At 30.9% G+C, this 11,688-nt stretch overlaps 1 pseudogene; it reads left to right on the forward strand.

The window, feature by feature from the left end:
• Positions 1-2,906: 2,906 nt before the first annotated feature.
• On the forward strand, positions 2,907-6,462 carry LOC108762019 (major royal jelly protein 1-like; annotated as a pseudogene).
• Positions 6,463-11,688: the final 5,226 nt, after the last annotated feature.

Below are 11,688 nucleotides of genomic sequence, written 5' to 3' on the forward strand. Positions count from 1 at the left end.
CAGCCAAATAAGCCATTTTCAGCCATATTTGAAATTCAATTAAAAATTGATAAAATTTTTGTCGTCTAATCCATCGATGGTATGATTTACTACTATACAGCCCCTTCAAAATCCATGACAAAAGATAAAAGAATAAGCTTATCTGTCCAGAAATACCGTTTATTCTAATACAACAGTAAAGAGATTAGGCTTCTACGAGATACAATTTATCGAAATTCGAATTGCTATATCTCCGGAAAAAAAATCGCTTTGGGACGGTCCAAAATGGATATGAGTATTAGGACATGTGGATAGAGCTTAAGAATTCCGAAAGTGGTTTGTAAGAGTCAATCTGGTCTTGTAGCCGTCTAGGGGTGGTCGCGACAGTCATACTAGCCGTAAGAGAAATACTAAATTGCGATTGGTGAAAATGTTTAGTAAGTGGATTCACGATATTTTCTGATTGGTCGAAATTGCTTAAGGGTTAGGATTGGAATTATGATTATGGAGGTAAGTTAGATAGAGATTGTTGATCACGTTCCGTTAGGTCTAGAGGGATTGCGAACATTGGTCAGGCTTGTAATCGTAATGGCCAATGAGGTTGCAGCTCGAAGATGCAGCTATGCATGAGCATATGCTAATGAGTTCAAGTACGCGCCAAGAAAAAGATGAGTTTAAACATGCACCTAAGAAAAGATTAAATGATCGCGTTGTGATAGTGTTTGGAGTGTTGCAATGAGTTTTAAATTGGGTTTTAAGGTATAATTATTCAAGCAAGTAATTTTTTGAAAAATTTGTAACGGCATCTGTCGCGGGACGTGACAATATCCTTTCAGATTAATAAAATAATCAATTCATAATATTTCTTGGCATTTTAAATTTAAACACAGTCAAAACTCTTAAAACATAACCAATATTGAATTTAGAAACATCACCCAAGTGCTTCCGCGTATCATTTTATCCTTGTTGTTTACCGAATGTTAAATAAGAATAAGACGATAATACGGAAACACTAGGGTGATGTTTCCGAACGCAGATCTATAACCTAATCTAACCCTAGCATCATAATATTCTACTAGTACGGCGCGCCGCGCCGTTCGAGCTTAGAAGCTTGCCTGGGCTGCGTTCGAAAACATCACCCGGGTGTCTCCGTGTATCATCTTATCCTTGTTTAACACTGAGTGAACAACAAAGATAATACGATACGCGGGGGCACTCGGGTGATGTTTCCGAACGCAGCCCTGCTAGGCCATCCTCGCTCCTCGCGGCCCGCGCGCCGTGCTCGGTCGGGCGGATTCGACTACCTTTAAACGTTAATATCTCGTTAACTATTGCTGATACCGCAAAATGGTACAGGACTTTTCGACCCAGTATAGTCTGTTCTACCCACGCACGAAACATTTGGCGGTAATTTCCACACACCCTGTATATGTACATATATAGTATATACATATAATGTTAAAAGCTCAGTACGTACGCGAAGCGCGCGCTTATTATGTTCTAGTTACTAGTATAACAAATAACATGTGAAAACAATGACATACGTATCTTCATTACATTTTCCGAAAAAAATTGCCAAAAAATCGCCTTCTTTTTCAAGCCAAAATGATAAGATAAAATGGATAAATTATTTAAGGATTAATAGTAACAAGGATAATTTATATACAATGATTCCATATTGCTGATAAAATAATGTTACATTTTATACACATGCAAATTCTATACACATTGTATACATATAATCCTATACATATATAGGAATCCTATACATATATATATAATCATTACTGTTCGTAATGATTATATAATATATATCAATATAATTGTGACATAGGATAACTTCGGTATATACGCCACACCTATTAAAAACTTAATTTATTAAGTATTATTTACTATGTTTAAAGTAAACGGACTATATCGGTAAAAACTTTGTACTGCCTACTACTATGAAAAAAATATTACAAATCCGAAATATTTATTTTTCATATTAAAAAATAAACTTTTTGAAACCCTTGCATTTTTGCCGTATATTCCATAGAGGTTGAATATGTGGCTATTCATAGAGGGAGAGAGGGTATGTACGGCTCATAAAAAATTTATAAATAATGCATAAAAGAAAGGCCCCTATTATAAGATACCGAGTTCATTTTGAGTAAATGTTAAAAATCTATAGGCAGAATTTAAAAAAATAATAAGTCATTTTAAAGGGAATTTAATAAGCTTTAAGATAACGTTATATAAAATTTAATTCAAATTCCATTTTTTTTTTAAATTAAAGAAATGTAAAAAGTGAGCAAATCGCAAAGTCAAAAAATTATCCTAATATGTATGAGATGCCCTGAAAAATCGATAGTGAAACGCAAAGTATATCAATATCGAAATTAAAAAACTTTATTTAATGTTTCTAAAATACAAACAAACACAGCCAGCGTGCGCGAAAAATGAGCATGCGATACATTATACCCAGAACTCGTTTTCAGGTAGTTGGAATCAAGCATCGCAGATAGGCACTCGACGTTCATTCCGGTTGTCTTTTTTATTATTGTACCTATATTCACTAAATGTTTTAGATATATTGTCAATGACTACAATATGTAAAGCAATACATATGTAAATGAGTTAAATGAAATGTATGTATATCTTATGAAATAAATGCAAATATCAACAATTCTGAGTTTGCCTTCTAATTGGAATCTCTAGGAATATCTAGGAAACAATTGTTTTTCAGTGACAAGCTAATGAGAATATATTTTTGAATTTTCATATACATATTAATGCGAATATATAATGAATATATATATATGTAATAAATACTTGCCAAAAGATAAGTCTCATTCATGTATCCGCTTCCACGAAATACGTATTTCTTATATCTCAGTATAGCTATATATATTATTGCGCATATACTTGACTGTTAGTACGAAAAAATGAAACATTTTTTTCTTGCTATATCACTTCTGTCGATGACAATTATGAGTTTCGGCAAATTGCTTCTCAAATACGAATGGAAATATCTAAATATTCTCTGGGACAATCCATGACAAAAAGAAGAAGCGATATACTTCGGCAAATACGTTCCTAATTTAGCTTATTTATACGACATAGATAGGGCGGATGGTAAGTTGAAATTATTAATAAATTTTGTAATAATTCTTTATATGGAGATTCTTTATGGATTTCTTTATTACTGTTGTATTAACCGTCATCACGCTGTAAGTTGGATCATATGATTTTAATATTGCTAATGCAACAAATAACTGCTACTGTAATAAAATTGTAATATATATACATATATTCTTGATCAATATATCTGATACATCTAGCAAAAGTTGCGTTTTCAAACGAATATCTTATAGATGGTAGAATATTTATTACTGCAATGAGAGACAAAGGCATATCAATTGGTGTATTGACCGTAACTGAAAAACAAGGAGAGGGTAGGCTACTTCTGCGTCCATATCCAGATTAGTCTTGGTATAAAGATGATTGTAAAGGTATTACAGGCGGTGTTTATCAAATACAGGTTAGTATTAATATCTTCCATCTAAGTAACGAATTATATATTCGACTGTTTAAACGTTTTAACAACCAAATGTAAATTGAATATTGTAACACTAACATATTGCCAATAATTTATTTATATAAAAACAATAAAATGTAGAGTGATAGCACTAAATGAGGATCAGACACTGGTTCCGGATCAAATATTGTATTTAAATAATTATAATATTTCCCATCAAATGATACATATCACAAGATACTTTAGCATTTGTTTTATTTGTTTTAAGTGTCAATTGTTTTTTATTTATTAGCAAAAGCGCTGCACATTTTATTGAAGTCGGTAATAAAACGTGCTAAATAAACTAAGGTTACGGAGAGAATTTTTTCTTGGAGTTTACCCTGAAAATATGATAGTCGTAGGACAACATTGGATTTCAAAGAATTTTAATGTAAATCTCTCTCATCTGACATTTAAATTCTCGATATAGGGGAGCTCACCATGACATGATAACTTTTACTTTATATATGTTAGTATGTGTTTGCTCTGAGGAAGGCTTAAAAATTAGTCGAAACAAGCGCGTTTTAGTGAATAAAGAAGTTTCACTCTTTATAAGTGTATTATTTGCGCGACGTCTTCTGCGCCCGACCCCTAGTACCCTTACTCTTTCCAATTCTTAAATCTCTCTCATTTATTAATAAAACTACAATAAAGTATAAAATAAGTTTGATTAATTTTACTGAAGTGCATGGCAAAAATCTTTAAAATATTATATTGTATACCACAACTACATACTTTCAGGGTAAATTTTAAAGGAAAATTCTCTCCGTGTAAGTATGTATCTTCAAAAATTCATTCAAAGTGTAATACCATAAGGATTGCCTTATAGCTTTTACAGTAGGTAGTAAATAGCATTGGATTTCATTTAAAAAATCAATATCATGCTCAGTTGAAATTAAATCTAAAGCATTTGATGAACTGATCCGCAATTGGTACGTGGGGTCTAAATGTGAATAATTGTCATTACTTCATTTATTATAATTAAAATTAAAACATATAAAACGATACCGAAATGAAATAAAATTATTTATAATATAATTTTTATGATCAATTATAACTATTAAATATTTTGTTAATTGTTCGATATCGTTCTGAACAAAAATATAAATTTTTCTTTTAAGAGTGATCCACTAGTAGCCTTACCTTAAATCATTTGCATTTTTTTACTATCTCAGATTAAATGCAATCATCTATTCATCGTGGATGAAGACAGAATTGGGGACGATCAATTATGCTTACCACAACTACTGATCTTCGATGTATCAACTGATAAATTGGTTAAACGTGTTACAATTCCGTTTGACATTGCTCATAATAAAACTGGTATCGGATTGTTATCTTCAATTGCTGTTTTTGCCCCGATTGGCCAAAATGTGAAGGATAATGTTAGTACCTCCTTTTTAATTTAAGAAAAATTGTTTAGTACAAGAAATCAAGAGATCAAGAGGCAGAAAGAAAGAGAGAGAGAGAGAGAGAGAGAGAGAATTCATATTTTAAATAAATATGCACCTATAATATTGTATTAATAAAATCGCGGTACTTAGGTATTTATAGGAGATGTGGAAGGTGGTGGTATAGTAGTATATAATGGATATACTTCAAAGTTATGCAGAATCGATTCTGATTTTATGAAGTCAACTAATGAAGATATCGTGGTAGCAAATCACCAATATCCTAATAGGAACGCTATCTACGGTATGACAATTATTGGCAAGTATTTTTATACAAAAGAGAAAATTTCCAGGTAACTAAACCTGAAAAAGTAAGTTTTGAGCAGAGTTTGCTATAAGTTCTTTGATACCAGAGGAGCAATAAATTTAACATGAAATCTACAATATTAAAGATATCAATAAATTGCTATTAGAAATCTAACAAAAACTTCATATGTTTATTTATTATTATTGTTTTCTATTATATTTAAATCGTTCACTTAAAATGAATGTAAAAATGGATAGAAATGTAATTTTTAAAGATCTTTCAATACTAATGGGATCACGATTTAAATACTTACAAAACAGTAGTCTGCTCTATTTCGCACAAATTCTACTCGGTTTCTGCCATCAGATATTAATCTACTATGAAATTTTGTCAGCAAGTTGTGCTTGATTTCTGCTGCCAATCTGCTGTGATTGTGCCAACAGGTTCTGTCGAACCTATTGCTAATATGCACATTTTACTTACGGAGTATAGTTTATCTTCTGAACTTATTACAGCATAAGACAAGTTATACGAATTTAAACAAGCAATTATCGATATTTTTTTGTAATTGTTAACATTTTCATTGTAAATTTTAGATTTGTACTACGTTCCTTTCGCGGGAAACAAAATGCATAAGACAAAAATGTCGAACTTAATAGAATGTTTGCCAAAGGATATTACTGAAGCTAATAAAGAAACTGAATTGGCGGGTGCATTAGGAGGCCAAACAGTTGCGATAACATCTAACAAATGTGGAATATTTTTCAGCGATATTACAAAAACGTCTATTATGTGCGCGGACGCAACTAAAGAAATTAATTCCAAAAACAAGGTAAGATATCCGAATATAATTATACATTTTATCAAATTGTTTTACAAATTATTTAGGACTCTATGATTATCGTTAACAATAACTCTCAGCATTATATTTTTATTATTGTAAATAATATTGTTTCTAAGGAACTCGTTGCATATGATCCAAAAATGGAATTTGTAAGCGGGATGAAAATTAGACATGGTGAATTATAGGTCTTATTAAATAGATATCAAATACACATCTATAAATTATTTTTTTATAACAATACATTTAATACCAGCGAGGTAAACTTTCGTGTTTTCTCAATGCCCATTGCAGAGATAGAAAATAATACAAAGTGCTTTTCTTCTTGCAATTAATAAGGTATCTCCATATTTTTTCATTTTTATTGCATGTTATGACATATATGGCCACATTTGAAATACATTTTCTCTTTCATAATGAAAGAATAATTTTAAGTTATATGTATATATCTCACAAGATATAAACCTACAGATTTATGGACCATTTAAATAAATTACAAGTAAACTTCTAAATAATTTTTATTTAAGGATAAATAAGCTTTTTTAAGATTTTCCTAAACATAATATATAATATGTAACATAATAATATGTAATATGGTTGTTAACATATAAATAAAACAATAATAAGATTGGGATTAAGGAAGTATCGGATGCACAATCCCTGGATGTAGAAAATTAAAGGACCCCGCACAAAATCATAGGATTTTGGCCCTCGGTGAAATTGGCTGAAACTTTAATATGTTATAGTTCTTAAAACTCACTGATCAAAAGTGTCCATAGGCTCAAAGCTTAAAAATGAGTAGATTTTTTGTTATAATCGTTTAAAGTTTTATTTTATTAATACCTCAAACTCAAGTTTCTGTAATAAATCGAGAGATTTTAAATAACATTATGAAAACCATTCTCACCACCCTCACTCTCATTCTCCCCACACTTCCTCCTTATTCCTACCTATATTTGAAAAACAGCTATTGGTAACCTTGAATCTGACTTTGGACCAAATTAAATTATGGTAAGTAACCTGTTAACGTTATGATTGTGAACAACATTCTAAACGTTTTAGCCATCAATCTGACACCTTGGGTAATGCAAATGACAGCGGTACTATAACTTTCAATCGTCATAACTCGAAAAATACTTAATGAAAATAAACTTTGTTATAGTTTTCAAAAAGTCTTGAAGATAGCTATAAGTATATATAATAAAAAATGAGAGGTTTCATTAAAAAAAATTTAGATAATCTTTTTTTGATCTTAAAGACATTTCCAAGATCAACCAAGGTCGTCAACTTCTTTCCCTATTGAAACCATAAAACCTTTGTCCAAAATATTTTTAAACTTACAGATTTTTAGAAAATCGATTGGATAAATTAAAATGGTCTATCCTGTGGATGTATATGTGCGTGCGTGTGTAAAGGAAAGCCCCCTATTATGAGATAGGCGCTTAATAGGAAATAGCGACGTTTCCGCTAAACTAATTGCTATCTGTAGATTCCACCATGAATTTATTACTCTTGAAAATTACAAGGTTGCCACAGAAAATAAATTTTTTAATTCCCTGACTTTTCCAGGTTTTCCAGATGAAAATGGAAAATTTTCCATGACTAATATAAAATATGTAAATTTTAACATTTAGACTCAAAGATTGTAGGAAAGCTATATTATTAAAAACGCAAAAAAAGTTTAGTAGCATAGTAAAATTTTGGGTGCAAATTCAAGTCAGCAAAAAATAAATTAGTTTTGAAAAAAAGAATGTAGTTACGACGAAAAAGAGGGATTAAATAAAAATACTGAATAAAATATAAATTTGAATTATCTTAAATATAAGAAATAAAAATAAGAACAGCTACGAGCTAACAAACAAATTTTAATATAACATATAATAGCCTGAACATTAAACATAAAAATAAAATAAATTGAGAATATATGTATACCTAAAACTAACGTTTCTCGATTATCTTCGAGTCATTTTCAAAGTTCTAAATGTATGTAAATAGCGGATGACAAAAATCAATTAACATAAGTAAGTAAATAATAATAATGTAATCTTCTTACGGACTCTCCCAAATTCAACAACAAAAAACTCCAAAACCAGGGCGAATGAGAGTCAGCGTGGTAATTAATACGCAATCTTAATTCTTCAATTCAAATTACAATCTTTATTCCAACAATAGTACGTTTCAGTTCACTTTGGAACCATCTTCAGCAAATTTAAAATATCAATCTCTTCATGTCAAAGAAAAATCACCATCAGATTAGCAGATTTGATGTTATAATATATATCTATTCGAAACATTAAATTATCTTATACATATTGATATTGAACAAGTTTCAAATTAACAATAAAACCGGTGACACACTCCAAGACATAGAAGGAATTCGTCTCAACATTGGATCAAATAAATACAATTAATATTCACTAAAAAGTATCAAATTAAAAACGCGTGTTGCTCGCAGCTCGAACGAAACATGACTAATACACTTAATATACTGGGAAAGACATGTCAGGTCAAATCCCGAAAATTAAAAGAAAAAGATAATGTCGATACATAAACAAAATTTGTATAACCGAAAATATATAACTATTTGATGTCCTTTAATAATATATAGATATGATGATTAATAATATATATAGATATAATGTACACTTCTGTATCTGAGCGTAAATTTAAACTATTTTGTTGCATTAAAATATGAAGGCATTCCGATATTAAACGTTTATTCAATAAGTAAGTAATCCAAAAAATACGAAGCCACAAAATAATTAAAAATAGACCTTCGCTGTTTAGGCCTTGATACTAGTTGTGTGTAGTCGACATAAGGTAAATCCCGGATTTATGTAAAAAAAAACAAATTTCGCTGCGTAATCAACGACAAATAAATGCAATTGTCAATCTTTGAAGCTCGGATGTATCTCATGGTTCGATAATAGAGGATGTTGACCAAATACAACAAAAACGCTGATAACGCCAATAACCAAGCAACATTCATACGTCTTTCTTAAAAAAGCAATACGTAGTCAAATATAATAAAATAGTAGTATCCAAAAACGTTAAATCCATAAATTAAAACAATGTTATATATAAAAATAAAGCAAACTTGCGGCGAGATCTATTCTATATGATCGACCAGAAAGCAATACCTTTTGCTTTCCGGTCGATCGTACAGAATAGATCTCGCCGCAAGTTTGCTTTATTTTTATATATAACATGTTTGTTATATCGACTATACACAACTGATATCAAGGCCTAAACAGCGAAGATCTACTTTTAATTATTTTGCGGCTCCGTATTTTTTGGATTACTTACTTATGTTAATTGATTTTTGTCATCCGCTATTTACAATACATTTAGAAATGACCCGAAGGTGGTCGAAATGTTAGTTTTAGGTATACATATATTCTCAATTTGTTATATTTTTATGTTTAATGTCAAGGCTATTATATGTTATATTAAAATTTGTCGGCTCGTAGCTGTTCTTATTTTTATTTCTTATATTTGAAATCTTTTGAGCCATTCTCTATTATACATTTTGAATTGTTTTGTTAAAATCGTTTAAAGTGCGCAAATTTTGAACTATAAACGTCAGATATAATATTTAAAAAATTATAACAAAATTATTTGTAATAGAAGCAGTTTAAGGAAATTGTAAGCAAATTTTGAAATTCCAGACTTTTTTATATTTTTCCCTGACTTTTCCCGGTTTTCCCGGTTTTCCAGGTCTGGGGCAATCCTGAAATTATTTATTATTAGATCGTGCATTATTAGATCGTGCTTGTAGTCGTAAAAAAAAGATTTTAGAATTTGGATATCTCACGTTTCATTGAGATGAGTCTTTAAATCTTGTTTATTGTTTAATAAATAAATATTTGGCAATAAATTCTTCATGTAGTGATAGAGTAAAAGCGTATACTAATAGAAAAATACAGGATGTGTTGAATTGCTTAATTACAGTTAGCTTTTGATGATCGTAAAATCATAAGGCATGGAATTCGTTATTACGAGATACTCGGGGTACTTTTAATACGAAGTAACCAATGCTCCTATGTCCGAGTGACAATCGTTGCTGAAGTATGAATGTTATAATATCGACGTCGGCAAATAAATATTCTGTTCCATGGAATCGGTAGTCGATCATCGAGCACTTAGTACATATTTCGCAACGAAACAATAACAATGAGACTTATATACATCACAGACGGAGCAGCCAGCTATTGTCTGAGACTGGGTGCGGTGGTATTTGGTGCTAGTTCCCTGGTATTTACTGGATTGCAAATTGGGGCGGAAATAGCTTCCGGCGTGTTCAGGACGATTATACCGCGTGTTCTGGATAGATTCTGATCACCAGATGCACGTTATATAATATTCCTAAAGTAAGAATCGACAAGAGTCTAGTCGACCGTGTTGTATATGTACAATAGTAAAAAAATTGCTGTACTATATTTGAATTTTTCGCGACTATAACTTTCAAGCAAATTTTTTTACGATTAAATAAAAAATTAAAAATCTACGCGTCCAGAAAATATATAATTATATTCGAGACGAAAATGTCAAATAAGAAACTGACATCTAGGTTTTATGCCTATTTATATAACTAAAACATAATTTACGAAACTCTTCTCAACATAAGACATCCGTTATTAGGATGCGTCGCAAATTTTCCAACAAAAGATTGATTCAAAATAAATATAAATTAATTTAAAAAAAAAATTGATCGTAAAGTAAGTTATCTGACAAATTTTAAGTAGTACTTAATTAGTATTATAAGCAATATATTATAATATTACATCATTGTAATTATCAATAAAAATTGAAACATAACGGTTAAAACAAAACAATCTTACGTCGCAGGATCGAGATATAGACGACGCACGTGTCTAATTATTATCCGGTTAATTTGAGTTCAATTGCGTGATAACAAGCATGCAGCCACTTCAAGCGGTGAGCTTGCAAACATTCGTCGTGCTATCCTATGCAAGTCAAGGACGACTGATCGTTACGTAGATGAAGAATAATGGACGGACGAGTATCATCGAGGCGGGAATTACATTTCGATAATCAATAAGCTTTTAATTCCGGCAAGCGTCGTTTAACCGTGCCTGGTATTTATCGAAGTCGAACATGATATTTATCGGAATGCGACGTCGATATTTATCGAGATCGTAGCCGTCGTGTTTGTAAACGGACCGTTGAGTTCTGGTCGACGCGATGTGTTCGAATTCGAAGTCGTCCAACCATCGCCATTGAAATTATTCTGGCGTGTAAGTGATGCGAACTTTTAATCATCAATGTTAGTATCAGTATTGATTGGCGACAGGGATTGTTGGCGCCATAATGAAATTTTGCACTGACTTGTTTCGATAAAGAAATAAAATATCTTGTATCAACGAGCATGAGAAAATCGGATTGCACTAGAATCTCATCATATAATTACGATTAAACAATTTCCTATACAAACACATGTAGTCTATACAGGGTGTTAAAAAACCATTCAACATTTATATGGTAGATAATAGTCCAGGGAATGGAAGTAACTCGTTACTTGTAACGAAGTTACAGTTACAAGTTACTTTTTTGGTAACTTTACTAGTAACTGTGTTACTTTTTTTCTTTG

The sequence above is a fragment of the Trachymyrmex cornetzi genome, unplaced genomic scaffold (genome assembly GCF_001594075.2).
Source record: "Trachymyrmex cornetzi isolate Tcor2-1 unplaced genomic scaffold, Tcor1.1 scaffold272, whole genome shotgun sequence".
Classification (NCBI taxonomy): Eukaryota; Metazoa; Arthropoda; class Insecta; order Hymenoptera; family Formicidae; genus Trachymyrmex; species Trachymyrmex cornetzi.